The 16,593-nt window shown below is 36.3% G+C and overlaps 1 long non-coding RNA gene across 1 annotated transcript; it reads right to left on the bottom strand.

Annotated features, from left to right (window-relative positions):
* Positions 1-627: 627 nt before the first annotated feature.
* Positions 628-16,350, bottom strand: LOC123386437. The gene is made up of 3 exons (XR_006600289.1): positions 15,795-16,350; positions 10,980-11,031; positions 628-735 (listed from the first exon to the last, which is right to left on the bottom strand). It is a non-coding gene; the product is annotated as an uncharacterized LOC123386437 (long non-coding RNA).
* Positions 16,351-16,593: the final 243 nt, after the last annotated feature.

Genomic DNA, 16,593 nt, shown 5'->3' with positions numbered 1-16,593 from the left:
AAAATATGAAATTCCAATTTAGAATTCCATCATGAAACTACACCATTCTAATTTCTCCATGCCACGGTTTGTTAATATTCCACAAAGTCCCAGGATGCAACTATAAGACTGCATTCAAATCTATGAACATGAGGCAGTCATGCTCAGCAGAGTATAACAATAATTATAATAGAGATTAAATAAAAATAATTAGAAAAAGTTCATCTAGTTTTGATGTATTAATTATTCTGACCCTGTTCTATTCAGAGTCTAATTATCTGGTTCAGTGAAAATGCCAAGATTTCTACGACTCATAAAAATTACATTCAAGTAATTATGTCAGCAAACTAAACAGTATTCATTTACCATGCCTTTTTATGCACACATTTGAATATGCTTTTTTAACTGTTTTTGCTCTTTGTTCCTATTCATGGGAAATAATACCTGTAGAGAAATTTGAAAGTCAGTTGCCCTCCGAGCATAGTGTGCAAGTCTCGCCAATATTCTTCTTTTGTGAGACTGCTGTAAGTCTCATATAACCTTTGTTTAAAAAACATGAATTAAAGTTCACTCTTCAGTTGTTTCAAAGAAATCTTTAAAACCTGTAGCTGTAGTAAAAAAAAAAAAAGTTTAAAGCAGTAATACAAAGCATCTCTTAAAAAGTTTCTTACCTTGAGTAGCTCAAAAGCTGACTCAAATAGGTCTCCGTAGTTATTTCTGGTACCCATTTTTCCTTCAGAGACATATTATGGCATCCTATTAAAAAGTCCAGATTTAGAAAAAATTAGCTGTATGTATAATATCTCTAACTCATCGGTAAAGTGATAACGTAGCTAAAGATTCAAAATCACTCGGCACTTGTAAGCCACAAGAGTTTTGTTTTTTTTTACATTATTATAGCATAATTAAGAATTTCTTAATGCTGGCAGGTAACTTCATGTGACAAGGACCCAGAGTTGCACCGGTGAGGAATTAGATACCTATCACATCCATTATAATCTCTCTTACTACTTGTAGTAAAATATTTGATGGACACGTTAAGCAAAAATTTGTTGCCTGAAATATTGGGATTATTGGTTTACTTCTGTTTTATTCTTTGCGTGTACAGACGAACGTCTACAGTTGAAAATGTAACTTTCAATTATATTCATATTGGGAAGAATATATCAACAGTTAAGGTTTGGACTCTTTCCTTGGTGTTCTAGTAATAAAATATATCTATACAGACAAATACGTATATAGTTACAGCCCGTTTGTTAGAAGGGGAAATATGCCTTCCTTGGTTCCTGGTTTATCTCTCAGATACTGCACACTAATTGCAAACTTCATCCAAGGTTGGGAGGGACAGAAGAATCAAGGCGTGCCACTGAAATGGATGGAGTTGAAATGAGACAAATACTTTAGAGAAAATTTGCATAAAATGCACCCACAGCCAAGGCAAGCAGGCCGGTCTCTATCCTGGCTGTCAGGGCTCTGTATTCATTAAACAGATGTCATGCAGATAAAATTGAAGGGATGCTGGTGACGACGGAACTGGTGGTGAAGACACGTGGTCCCAATGACACAATTCCTTTGTGCTTTACATGCCCATAGAATTGACCCTGCGAAGAAGTCTACAGTAGAACTTTTTCCACTTCTGAGCATACATTGAGATGTTTGTTAAAACGTAATGAAATGTCCTGAGAAATGAAACACTCCACAGAGAAAACATCCTTCTTGGAATTTGTCAGCTGCATTTAGTTTCCATACCGCGCCTCCGCATATCAGACATTGAAAATCAAGCAGTAACATTTTATAAGTAGCAGTCTGCATCCCAAATGAGAAGCTAATTTTTTTTCACACATGTACAGAGCATGTCATTTCCCCCCAATTCTAAAATAATGGAAGCGTGAGGAATACTAATTTTTGTGTCTTTGGATATATAGAACGTCTCATTTTGGCACCTGTTAAGCAGTCCCCCTGAGCCCACACAGTGGTCTTATTTCCTATTGCTGAAATATAATAAAGAAGATACTAATAGGAAGACAACACTTATAATTCGCCATCTAACAGGCAAGTCAGTGAAAAGGATTTTACAGTGGCTTCAGCGGAGGGATAACTCCTCTCACCTGGTTTGGGTAAATAATCTTGCCATATCCCGTGTCCTCTTTATCCCACCAGGATGAGCAGAATTCCCCAAGATTGTCTTTAGGGCACTCCCCGCTACACCTCAATCAGCTGCTCCCATTGTGGGATATCTCAGAGAAATTTCTGTTGGCACTGGAAGGAGGCCCCTGGGACACCCCATCTCCATTGAATTTGTCAGTTGTATTCCAATCCTGTCAGTGGCTCCCTGCCCCCATGGAACCTGACCTAAGGATAGAACCTTTCTCAGGCACTGCTTAACCCTGAGTTCTAGACGCATCTTTTGCCCCCCTTTTCTTCACTTTTGGTGAAACGCTGCCATTTTGGAGTGAGAGACATTGTTGTAACAGTCAAGTGTAGTAATTAGGACTTCCTAGTCAGACTACTTGCTTTAAAACCTTTTCCTGAAAGACTCAATGATCTCGAGCATGTTATTGAGCTCTGACTGTCTGTAATGTGGGGAAACAATGGCTCCTACCTGATAGGTTGTTTGAGATTAAATAAGTAAATATATGTGAACCTTTAGGAAGTGTTTGGCAAATAGTTGGTACTACTTAACCCTTGGCTATAAAATGACAATACTGTCTCACACCAAGAGGAGACTATTAATGGTTATTATCATTCCCTGCTCAGTGATTTATCTATTAAACCATGCCCTTACTGTCTGACGTGGCTCTTGGTTCTCAAAAACTAATCTAGAAGGTCACATTTTTTCCCTCTATCAAATGTGTGGTGTTTGCAAATGAAAAGCATTTTGGATTTCAGATCATTATCGTTATTACATGTTTGAAACCTTATTGAGATATTCAATGGGATTTTTGTTTCAGGCTATGTCCACCCTTTATCCAAGGCAAGGGATGGCCTTGGCTCAAGTCTGAAAGACATCTAGTCAGTACAAAGAAATATGAAAAACAAAAATAATCCCATTTTAAAAATTATAATTTTTAGGGCCGCCTGGGTGGCTCAGTTGGTTAAGTGTCCGACTTTGGCTCAGGTCATGATCTCGCGGTTCTTCGACTTTGAGCCCCACGTCGGGCTCTGTGCTGACAGCTCAGAGCCTGGAACCTGCTTCGGATTCTGTGTCTCCCTCTCTCTCTGACTCTCCACTGCTCATGTTCTGTCTCTCTCTCTCTCTCTCTGTCTCTTTCTGTCAAAAATAAATAAATATTTTAAAAATTTTTAATTGAAACAGAAAACTTATATTTTTATGTATAAATTTTTCCAATTTGGATTGACAGAGAAAAGGGAGTTTTCATAGCTACCAATAAAGCAGGAACTTCCCTTTCCTGAAATCTGTCAACCTGAATTGTATAGATGTTTTGGGGGCTTTCTCTTGTAGGATCCCAATCAATCCTACTCCTTTATAGAATAGATGTTCCCTTCATCCTGCAGGCAATGAAACTGATATTCAGAAAGGAGAGAGAAATCTGTGCCGTGTCAGAGAACTAGTAAGTGAATAGTAAGTAACAGCACCAAGATTTGAATTCATGGTTTCTAACCAAATGCCTGTCAAAGGATAAATGGATTAAAAAAAAAAAAAAAAGATGTGGTTTATATACACAATGGAATATTATTCAGCTATGAGGAAGGAGGATATTCTGTCATTTGGGACAACACGTATGGATCTCAAGCACATTATGCCAAGTGAATTAAGTCAGACAGACAAAGACACGTACTTCGTGATATCACTTATATGTGGAATCTGGCATAGTCACACCTGTAAAAAACAAAAACAAAACAGTAGCACAGCACAGTGGTTACCAGGGAATGGGAGGGAGTAAGACTGGTGGTGTTTAAGGGTACAGACTCGTAGTGAGTATGAAATAAGCCATAGATATCTAATGCACAGTAGATTGAATCCGGACAGTAACTCCATACCATAAATATGGAATGCAGAAAAATACCATTACAATGGAAGCCATATGACAACATGTAAATGTAGCAAACTAACACACTACACACCTCAAATTGACATGGTGTCGCCTGCCCAATTTATCCAATAAAAGTACTTGTGTTTTCTAATGCTCACTGACGTTTCCTATACCATAACCATGCACTATTTCCCTTCTATTCAGTATCTATTTATTTTCCGTTCTATGTATTCTTCATCTGGTCATCAAATGCCCACATATATGTATTTTAGAATTTTGAAATTTAGTCAAGCAGTGCACCATACTGCAATTACGAAGCTTCCTTTCTGTCTTTCGCGATATAATGAATTTACAAATTTGTTTTTTTTTAATGGTCAGAGTCATATCACATAAGGCCCTTTTCTTCTATCCCTTATAAGAATGGGAGTCAAAAAGGTTTTATTGATATAATGTACTATGGTTGGTATACTCAGGCCACAGGGAAGTGATTTTGGGGTCAGAATGGATTTGCTGCCCCAAGATTTAGACTGTGGAAGCTCAACAGAGCTCGGTATGTATTGACTTATTTACTTTGACTGTATTAGCTGCTGTCCAGAGGACGCCCATGGCATGATCCTTGTGCATCTGCGTGGATATAGATTCCTGAGGAAGTGCGTGTTCCAAGGGAAACTCAAAATGGTAATGCGGGAGAAATAAAAAGTAGTGTGTAAAAACTCTGAACATCATTATCTTTAAGTTTTTGTTTACTTATTGAGAGAGAGATAGAGAGTGAGGGAGGGGCAGAGAGAGAGGGAGACAGAGAATCCCAAGCAAACTCTGCATTGTCAGCACAGAGCCCAATGCGGGGCTCGAACCCATGAACTGTGAGATCGTGACCTGAGCCAAAGTCGGACACTTAACCAACTGAGCCATCCAGGTGCCCCTGAACATCATTATTTTTAAGGAATTTTTGATTATTATTATTAAAGGCCAAACGTTTCAAGAATTAGAAGCCATATTAAATTTTTGCATAGAAAAAAATAACTTGAATCTGTGTCTAAGTCTTATGTAAGTTTTAATAATGTCTGTAAAGGAGGGCAGAAGAAAACCAAGATAAAAGTATAACTAACAGTAACACAGTTTGGTTATCCCAAAATAATTAGCAGGAGTAGATGAATTAATTTAAACTTTTACAGATCACTGTTCTAACATAAAGGTAACCATCTGGCTCATCTAGAAAGAAGTAATTCATTTTGCTTAGCTTTCTGGCAAATAAGGGTTGGAGAAAACCTAAACTACTTTGTATAAAAAGTACAGCTTAAAAATTGGGGCATTTCCAAACAATTCATACAGAGGAACAAGTATCAGGAACAACAGAAAGAACATAATAGTAGAGGTGTAATTTGCATCGATGAAGAGAACACTGTAACATTTTATTACTAGAATATTCTATTCCAGAATCTCTAGAAGCACTGACTATCTCATCTTTGAAAACTCGAGTGAGTACACTTCATATATGATTAAATACGTATATTCAGAGTCCTACTTCTATTGTGCTTAGGATATATCTTTTCATATTGGGATGATGAAATATTTCTCTTGAGAAAAAATGAAAAGGTAAAGCAAAGACTCTTTCAGGAAGATTATTAGAGGAGAGATTTTGTTCGAGTTCTCATGGTAAATGCTATGTCTTCTTTATCTGAACACATTTAATTCTAAAGGTAAATGGATATTTGTCAATAAAGAAATACAGAATTTTAAATTTGTTGAAGTGTTGGAAGCAGCGAAATAACAAAGAATAAAGGTATCTGAAGTTAAAAACTCCTGGATTTATTAATTGAAGCAACGAGAGAACAGAAAGGTGAAACTAGGGAATGGAGGCTTTGAGGCTTTAAATTTTACCATGGCATCTTATGAAATCCTAGACTTTCAACTTTCTCTAGATCTTAGATCCCTAACCTAAAAATATTAATGTACTTACCAGATGGCATTTAAGTTCCCTTCATGCTTTTTATTATAAAAGTATATTGCATTCATGTTTTTGACACACCTTTAAAGCCATATTTTGAAAATTCTCAGTGCAGAGAGAACAATGTCACTCTATTATGATAGGTGAAATCTGTAAGCTAGTTTAGGCAAAATGATCCTTCCTCATGTTCCAAAGAAATGCTTTTCGATTTCGTAAAATGCTGTATCATCTTAAAATATTTTTGTGGATATTTCCTTTATGAGCAGAATTATTTTTTTTCAGGAATGTGTAGGGGATTGATGAGCCACAGATATCAATTTCTCTCTGAATATAATCTCTTAATTATGTCTTGCTTTCAGCTTAACCCTAATGAGGGAAAGGTTAACTTAGAAAGCTGGGAACTGATTGCAAAGTAGAAATTAATGCTTTAATGCATTTTGAGGTTGTAGGACCTTTTTAAGCTGGGAAAAAATACACGCACTCCCAACTTAACTAGGCCTTTTGCCACATGAGGTGCCTTAACTGTTTGAGTACATTAGCTCAGTGTATTAACTCAATGATCCTTGGTTTTTATCTGTTACAAAACTTCATGTACCTGGAATATCAGCAAATAACTAATACCTGTATTACTTGAAATGTTTAAAGTTTACATCCTTCTCTTACTCTGTTCCAGATAAACTACTGGAATGATTTCATCTTGTACATATATGAAAGGAAATGAAATATACTCCTTTGGTCTATTTTTTTTTAATATTAAAAACATTAAATGCACGGAAAACTTAAGTAGTGAATACTAGCACTCACCCAAGCACACATTGCCTCACTTAACAAATGGAAGCATTTCGCCATATTTGCTAAATTTTTTTTCTCTTAAAAAATCAAGTCATAAAAGATCCAATTTAAGCATTGTCATCCTCCCATCCTTCCTTCCTTCCTCCCAGATACAACCATGATATTGAGTGGATGTTTTTCTTTCCTTTCTACCTTCTTACACTTTTGTTTCATGGGCATGCATACACTGAATATGGTGGTTTGATTTCCCCTTTTTTAAAGTTTGTTTGTTTGTCCTGAGAGAGAGAGAGAGAGAGCATGAGCAGGAGAGGGACAGAGATAGAAGGAGAGAGAGCATCCCAAGCAGGCTCTGCACTTTCAGTGCAGAGCATGACATGGGGCTCAGTCTCATGAACCGTGAGATCATGACCTGAGCTGAAACCAAGAGTCGGATGCTTACCCGACTGAGCCACCCAGGCACCCCAGTGTTTTAATTTTTTAAAATACTAACACATAGGATGCCATATCATATGGATATTTTCATAACTTGCTTTTTATTCCACATAATATTCTGGAGATGCATACCTGTCGATTAATGTAACACAGGATTCCTTACTTTTAACTGCTTTATTATAGTATAAGGATAAAACAGGCTTTTTTCCTTTCCCTGTTGATATAACTTGCTGTTTTTCCTCTGTAGTTGTTCTCTTTTTTGCAATGTGTATTCATTTTTGAGAGACAGAGAGAGACAGAGCATGAGGGAGGGGGGACCAGAGACGAGGAGACACAGAATCTCAAGCAGGCTCCAGGCTCTGAGCTGTCAGCACAGAACCTGATGTGAGGCCCGAACTCACTGACTGAGAGATGATGACCCTCACAAACTGCGAGATCATGACCTGAGCCAAAGTTGGGTGCTTAACCCACTGAGCCACCCAGGCGCCCCTCTACAGAAAAACTCTCTAGTTTTTCTTGATTACAAACAATGTTCTGTAGACATCCTAGCACATTTCTCATTGTGTACTTGTGTGCGTCGTGTCCATGCAGAGGTTGTTGTAGGTTATGGACTTGGTAATAAAATTTCTGAGCGCTATAGTACCTCTTCTGTTTTTATTGAGTATTGTCAAATTTGTTGCCAAAATGGTCAACTAATTTCCATTCCCACTAGCAGTTTGTGAGAGATCCACTTGGTGTTATCAAACTTCACTTGTCTATCTACCATCTATTTACCCATGTATAAATGATGTTTTATTCTTTTGTTAATTTGTTTCTAGAAAATTAAGTTTAAACATATATTCATATATTGGCCATTGGACCACTTCTCTGTACCGGGCCCACTGAGCAGGAGATATTGAATATAGATGTAAAAGAGTAAGGGAGAAAGCCATGAAGGTATCTGTAACCAGAGAGCAATTAGCAAGTGAATTCAGAGGTAAGAGATGATAAGGAGTGTACATGGGGAAAGGCTTTGTAGACAATTGCCATGATTTTGGCTTTTATTTGAGTGAAATGGGAAGTCATTAGATGATTTTGAGTAAAACAGTGGCATGAATAATTTATTGCCACCGAAATCATTCTGGCCAGACAGTGATAAAGAGCAGAATCGGGTGGCTGAGTTGGTTGAGCATCTGACTTCGGCTCAGGTCATGATCTCACGGCTCGTGAGTTCCAGCCCCGAGTCGGGCTCTGTGCTGACAGCTCAGATTCTGTATACCTCTTTCTCTGCCCCTCCCCTGCTCACACTCTGTCTCTCTTTCCTTCAAAAATGAATAAATGTTAAAAAAGAGGCTGAATCAAAGGAACTCGTGATGGGGATATCACAGACAGTTAGGCAAGAGATAATAGTGGGTTGGATGAGGCAACAGAAGTGGTAAGAATTTGAATATATTTTAAGATAGACCCAAAAGATGTATTGATGCATGAGATTTTGTCTGTTAGTGAAAAGGGTGAGTCAAGAATGATTCAGGCTATTTGGGTTGAGACATAACAAGAACAGAGGTGCTATGTACTGATATGCTTCCTGAATGCTAGGCATTTCAAAGAATTTTAATATGTCAACCCAAATAGGTATGGTTATAGTTGATTAACTGTTTGTAGTGGAGTCAGAAAATGTCTCAGCTTTGAGTAGAGATATGAAATGAGACCTCCAAAGGAAGAGCCACAGTTTCAGGAGAATTTCTGTATATGGCAGTGGGACATCACCCACCTGTCCCAAAGAACTATTAGGAAAACACGGGGTGGGTGGGAGGCGGGAGCTTAATGTGTTTGAAGTCACTGGAGAGCAGCTACGGAAATGAAGACTTGAGGGGCCAAGATTCCAAATGGTGGTGACCCCATTCCCAGTACTGGTTGTCATTTCAAGACATTTTATGTTTCCAGAGCGAACTCTGATACTTGGAGAAACTGTGCCAAAATCACAAAGAGGCTCAGTCTGAGAAGAACATCTATCAGCTCATTGCTGGAGGAATAAATGTTTGAGTTTCAGAACAAGAGAAACACTGTGGGCATTCAGCTGGACTGCACGGTGCTCTTCTAAAGGAAGAAGGGGTGAAATGGAAGTAGAATAGCTCTTAGAAGGATTGAGGCCCCTCTTTAAATCACCTTCATCTCTACTAAACTAAGTTGATTCGGGATTGCTAGTGCCCTTGGTCTATATGCACAAAGTAAAGGTAAATCTTCTCTAGGAGAAGGTAATGTGATCCTAGATCTCATATTCCCTCTCTAAATTGTAATATGTAATGGTCAATATTCACTTAAAAATAATAAGGCATAATAGAAAAACAATACCTGAATGAAAGCAGAGACAAAAGGCAAAAGAAAAAACACCTAGGAATCCGGATAATAGATTTATCAGATGCAGACAGTGAAAGGACAGGGATTAATAGGTTTAAGAACTTCAGTGATAAGACAGGGAATTTCATTAACTATTAAAAATAAGCAAATAGAAATTCTAGAACGGAGAAGTCAGTAACTGGAATTAACCTAACAACAGAAGAGTCTGAGTTGTTAAACATGTATCCATGTGGAAGCATAGGAAAGCCAGGAAATATCAAAGAAATAGATCAAAGCAAGACAAGGGGACATGACAAAAAAATTTAAACGGACTATTACACGTACAACTGGAGTCATAAGAAGAAAGGAGAAAAAAAACAGGATGGGGAAACATTTGAATTGTATGAATTGAAAATTGCAATGAATTTTCTAAAATCAACAAAAGATATTGACAGATAATCTTGAAAGTTGCCATACATCAGGGCGCCTGGGTAGCTCAGTGGGTTAAGTGTCCAACTCCAGCCCAGGTCATGATCTCACAGTTTGTGAGTTCGAGCCTGACGTTGGGCTCTGTGTTGGCAGCTCAGAGCCTGGAGACTGCTTCAGATTCTGTGTCTTTCTCTTTGTCCCTCACCGACTCACTCTTGCTCTCGCTCTCTCTCAAAAATAAACATAGAAAAAAAAAAGAAAGTTGTAATACATCAAGCAGGTCTAAAGAAAAGCACAATTAGATGCATTAAAGTCTAGCACAAATTTAAAAAAAAATTAAAAGCAACCAAAAAATAATTTTAGTTTTACTTCAAATAAGTAACAATAGGATTAAGGGCTGATTTTCGAACAAATTCGTAAGACAGGCAATGGACTCATATCTTTGCAGCGAAGGGAAAATATAATTCCCAACCTAGAATTCTATATCTAGCAAAAGTGCCTTGCTAAAAATAAAGGTGAAATAAAGACTTTTTCAGACAAACAGAAGCTGAGAGAATTTGTCACCAGCAGATCTGTGTTAAAGAAAACTTTTCCGGTAGGAAGGAAAATAGGTAAAAAAGCCCAAGGACTCAGAGAAGAATGAACTACCTCTGGTGTAAGTATGTGAGTAAAGCTAACAAGTGATGATGTTATAAAACAATAACTGTAGGGGGCGCCTGGGTGGCGCAGTCGGTTAAGTGTCCGACTTCAGCCAGGTCACGATCTCGCGGTCCGTGAGTTCGAGCCCCGCGTCGGGCTCTGGGCTGATGGCTCAGAGCCTGGAGCCTGTTTCTGATTCTGTGTCTCCCTCTCTCTCTGCCCCTCCCCCGTTCATGCTCTGTCTCTCTCTGTCCCAAAAATAAATAAACGTTGAAAAAAAAATTAAAAAAAAACAAAAAAACAATAACTGTAGTATATTCTGGAAATGTAGTGTATTTAGTGGAAACTAGAATATATGAACACTAAAGCAGAAACAAGACAATAATAGAATTAGTGTTCTAAGGTTCTTGAAATCTGTGGAAATTAGTAAAAATACAAATTTATGTTACCTGAATAGATCCAGAATGCACATTTTAATCTCTAGGATCTCCATGGATACATCTGTGAAACAGATAAAAGTAATGAATTATGAGATAGAAAAGTGGAATAGCAAAAAAATAATTAATTGCACAAAGGTAAGAAAGGGAAAACAAAATGTGAGGAAAATGGAAAATGGCAATATAGCAGATGCAAAGCTAAGTATGTACAGAATTAAATTAAATGTAATGAACTAAATATTATAATTAAATGGCAAAGATTGGGGCCCTTGGGTGGCCCAGTTGGTTAAGCTTCTGACTCTTGACTTTGCTCAGGTCATGATCTCATGGTTTGTGAGATCGAGCCCCATGTTGGGCTCTGCACTGACAATGTGGAGCAGGCTTGGGATTCTTTCTCCCTCTCTCTCTCTGCCTCTCCCCTGCTCATGTTCTTATTCTCTCTCTCTCTCTCTCTCTCTCTCTCAAAAAAAAATAAATAAACTTAAAAAAAAATAAATGGCAAAGATTTTTGGGGGCTGGTTTTACAAAAAAAAAAAAAAGAAAAATTACTGCTTATAAGACACAAATATAAATTACCAGGATTCACTAAGGTTAAAAATAAAGGACAAAAATACATACAATATAAACAAAAAGCAAGAAGAATCTAGTATAGCAATACTAATATCAGAAGTAGGCTGTAAACCAACAACAATTACTGGAGACAGAGAAGCACTTTATAATCATAAGTACTATTACATTAAAAATTATATTCCAAAAGGAACACTTGGCAACTTATAATTTATATGCATTAATTGCACAGCCTCAAAATATGTAAAGCAAAACTAAAATTTTTAAAAGAAATTAACAGAGGCACCATGTACTTAATTGAGAGTTTGTAGTTGTGGATAGATGTTGAAAATCTAATAAATGCTTTTTAATTTTATTAAAATGGTAACATATTTTTCCTCACCTCTGTTTATGATAACTTAAGTTGATTTGTGATTATTTGAATAAATTTGCATTCCTGGAATAAATCCAGCCTAGCCATATGTTCACATTGTATTATGATTTTTTGAGTTTTGTTTCTGTTTTTGCATGTTTGCTGAATTAGAGGTGCTAATTTTTCATTAGGGATTTTTAAACTGTATTCATGAGAATCTATAAGTTCATTTCTTTTTTTTTTAATTTTTTAATGTTTATTTGTTATTGAGAGACAGAGAGAGACAGGGCATGAGCACAGGAGGGACAGAGAGAGGGGGAGACACGGAATTTGATGCAGGTTCCAGGCTCTGAGCTGTTGGTACAGAGCCCCACGCGGGGCTCAAACTAACAAACCAAGAGATCATGACCTGAGGGGAAGTCGGTCGCTTAACTGACTGAACCACCCAGGTGCCCCAATAAGCTTATTTCTTCTTATATTTCAATTAGGTTGCATTAATAAGGTTTTGCTTATTTCATAAAAGGACTTGGAATAATTATCTGGTAAAAATTTGTATATGATTGGTATTATTAATTACTTAAATAAATTAACCTTTACAGAATTTGCCAGTGAAGCTATCTGAGCATGGAGACTTATTTTCTTCACATTTTGTGGTCTCAATTTTTTTCATAAAAATTCAATTTCCTTAATGTCTACTTCAAATTTTCTACTTCTTTTGCATTCATGTTGTTAAGCAGTATTCCTCATCTAAGTTTTAAAATGTATTAGCATAAAATTGTGTGCTTTTCATGTCTATTTATTCTGGGTTTGTTTGTTTTTTTAGTTTATTTATTTATTTTTGAGATTGAGAGAGCACAAGCTGGGGAGGGACAGAGAGGGAGAGAGGGAGACACAGAATGGGAAACAGGCTCCAGGCTCCGAGCTGTCAGCACAGAGCCCAATGTGGGCTCAAACCCATGAACTATGAGATCATGACCTAAGCCAAAGTTGGACACTCAACCAACTGAGCCACCCAGGTGTCCCAGGTCTCTTTATTCTTGATAGGAGAAATTTGTATTTTTTGTCTTACGTTCCTCATCAATCTTGTTAGAAGGTTTTTAATTTTACTAATATTTTCCAGATCATCAGTTTTTGCTTTATTATGTTACTCTGTTGTTTGTTTTGCATTTCATTGATTCCTTCTCTCTTCTGTAAGATTTCTTTTCTTCTGCTTATTTTATATTGGTAATTTTTTTTTCTACTCTCTTAGCTTAGAAACTTAAGAGTATGGGGTTGAAGCCTTCCTTCTTTTCTACTAGCAGCATGTAAAGATGTTAGGTTTTCTTCTTTTTCTTTTTTTCTTTTAGAGTACAAGCAGAGAGAGAGCATGAGAGAATCCCAATCAGGCTCTGTGCTATCAGCGCAGAGCCCAACGCAGGGCTTGATCTCACAAACAGTGAGATCCTGACCTGAGTCACATGCTTAAAGGACTGAGCCACCCAGGTGTCCCTCCCACCCTTGCTTTTTAAAGTAGGTTTCCCACCCAGCATGGAACCCAACACAGACTTTGAACTCATGACCCTGAGATCCAGACTTGAGTGGAGATCGAGTCAGATCCTTAATCTACTGAGCCACCCAGGCACCCTGTTAAGTTTTCTTCTGCACTCCTCTTAACCTGCATTCTTCACGTTTGGATATGGTATATTTTCATCATCATTCCATGCAAAACATTTTCTAATTTCACTTGTAATTTCCTTTATAACTCATGCATTATTTAAAAGCCGTTTATTCACCTTCCAATATTTGAAGACTTTTTTTATATACCTCTTCATTATTGCTTTATTTTTTAAATTAAAGTAGAATTAACAGACAGTGTTATACTAGTTTCAGGTGTATAATATAATGATTGTACAATTCTGAACATTACTCCCTCCTCATTACAAAAAGTGTACTCTTAATTCTTTTTTATCTATTTCACCCTTCCCCCCACCCATTTTTCCTCTGGCAACCACTGATTTGTTCTCTGTATCTAAGGGTCTGTTTTGTTGTTGTTGTTGTTGTTGTTGTTGTTGTTTCTTTTATTTTGTTCACTTGTTTTGTTTCCTAAATACTGCATATGAGTGAAGTAATATGGTGTTTGTCTTTCAGTTTGACTTATTTCACTTAGTATTAAACCCTCTAGGCCCATCCAAGTTGTTGCAAATGGCAAGATCTCATTCTCTGTTATGGCTGAGTCATATGTCGTGTGTGTGTGTGTGTGTGTGTGTGTGTGTGTGTGTATGTGTGTGTGTATGACAAATCTTTATCCATTCATCTATGGATGGACACTTGGGTTGGTTCTACATCTTGGTTATTGTAAATAATATTGAAATAAAAATAGGGGTGCATATATGTTTTCAAATTACTATCTTTATTTTCTTTCGGTAAATACCCGGTAGTACAATTACTGTATCATATGGTAATTCTATTTTTAATTTTTTGAGGAACCTCCATACTGTTTTCACCAGTGGCTGCACCAATTTGACTCTCACCAACCAAAAAAACTCCTACAAGAAAACATAGGCAGTAATGTCTTTAACATTGGCTTTAGAAACATTTTTCTAGATATGTCTTCTCAGGCAAGGAAAACAAAAAACGAAGTTAAACCAAAATAAAAAGCTTTTGCACAACAAAGGAAACCATCAACAAAATGACAAGTAAACCTGCTGTATAGGAGAAGATAATTGCAAATGGTATATCCTATAAGGGGGTAATATCCATTATTTCTTCCTTATTGAATTTCATTGCAGTTGGATAACATTATCTGTAAGCATAGAATCCTTGGGAATTTATGATAATTTGTGTTGTGGTACATCATATGGTCTAAATCAGTGAACATTTCATCTGCATCAGAAATAATATTCAGCAGTGTTTTGGTTTATATTTAAGAAATTTTATTTAGCTCAAGGTGATTAATAAATGTGATTCAGATATTCCATATCCTTACTGATTATCTCATTCTACAAATTACTGAAATATGAGTAATTTAATTCTTCGAGTATAGGTTTATTTCTCATATTTTGCTTTATATATTGTTTAGCAAAATAACTACTGTTATTATTCATTTCCATATTTATAATTATTAGGGAAATAAATTATCATGTTACTATAATCTCTTCATCTCATATTACATCTTAATATTTTTTATGAAACACTCTTTAGTTTTCTTATTTTGCTGTTTGTATATTATAACTTTTCCATTCAATCTATCTGTGACTTTATATTTGAAACGAATTTCTTTTACAAGTCATATAGCTAAATCTTGTTCTTTTTTAAAATAAATTCATTTCACAGTCTGCCTTGTAATGGCAGTTTTTATTTCGTGCATATTTATTAATTATTGACATATTTTACCTCAAACTACCAATTAGTTATTTTCCTGTCAGTTTTTCTCCCCTCTGTCCTTCTATTCTTCCTCTGAGTTAATGGCAAAAAAAATTTTTCACTGTAAATAATGTGTCATCTTTCTTTTTTTAAAGATTCTGTTTCTAAGTAATCTCTACACCCAACATGGGGCTCATACTCGCCACCCCGGGACCAAGAGTTGCACATCCTACTGACTGAGCCAGAGAGGCCCCGTGTATTATCTTTTTAATCACACCATTTTGCATTATTTTTTACTGGTTGTTAAGTTATTATAATCCTTGCAACACCCCTGCTCAACTTAACACTTGGATTTGAAATTCTGTCATTTCACATAAAAAATAAGACCCTTAAACTGTTGTACCATTTACCCTCTCTTTTGTCCTATGGTTATCAAAATATGTTATGTTTAAGTGTGTTATAAAAATACCATGAAGTGTTATGATTCCTGCTTAAATGGTCACATGTACTACAAAACTTAAGAGAAGAAAAAATATGTGGTCTTTTTTATTAACCCACATACGTACCATTTTTGGTGTTCCTCATTCCTTTTATAGCTTAGAATTTCACGTTGTGCCATATCCTTTCAGTCTGAAGAATTAACTCCTTTTTGCATTTCTTGAACTGGGTGAAGCAATATATTCTTTCATTTTTCATCCATATCCAGAAATTGCTATTTTGCCTTTATTTTTGTGAGGTAATTTCACTGGGTATAGAATTTCTGGTTAACATTTTTAGCATGTAAAAAATGTTGATCCGTTGAATTCTGCCTTGCATTTTTTTCTACCATTGATTGCCTAGAAGTAATTTTTTTTCTGGGTGCTTTTGAGGCATTTTCTCTATCTTTGATTTTTAGTAATTTTGCCAGAATATATCTAAGAGTAGTTGTGTTTCCATTTATCTTACTTTCAGTTTACTTTGCTGAGATTCCTCTTATGTGCCATCATTATGATGTATGATTTTCATATTCCAAGCATAGTTTTAGAAGCTACAAAGAACATTTCTTTTAATTTCAATAGTTGTTTCATCTTGGGGTCTATTTCTATTGACTATATATTTCTCCTGACTCAGGTGACTTCTGCCTGCTTATTTGAATGTCTAGAAAATGTTATCATGTACAGAACATTGTAGCTCATACATCACAGAGACTCTGGATTCTGGTTTATTCCTTTTCAGAATGCTGATTTTTATTCTAGCAGGCAGAATACAAAAATTTGCGTTCAGATTCCAAACTCTATTTCCCCTGTTTGTACTCAAATTTCAAACTCTGTTCCCCCTGTTTGGAGCAACAGTTAATATCTCTGCTCAGATTTTTCGTGTTTTGCT

This window comes from Felis catus, chromosome B4, assembly GCF_018350175.1.
Source record: "Felis catus isolate Fca126 chromosome B4, F.catus_Fca126_mat1.0, whole genome shotgun sequence".
Lineage (NCBI taxonomy): Eukaryota > Metazoa > Chordata > Mammalia > Carnivora > Felidae > Felis > Felis catus.
Note: the sequence above shows the minus strand (reverse complement) of the source record. Positions and strands in the feature narration are given on the sequence as shown.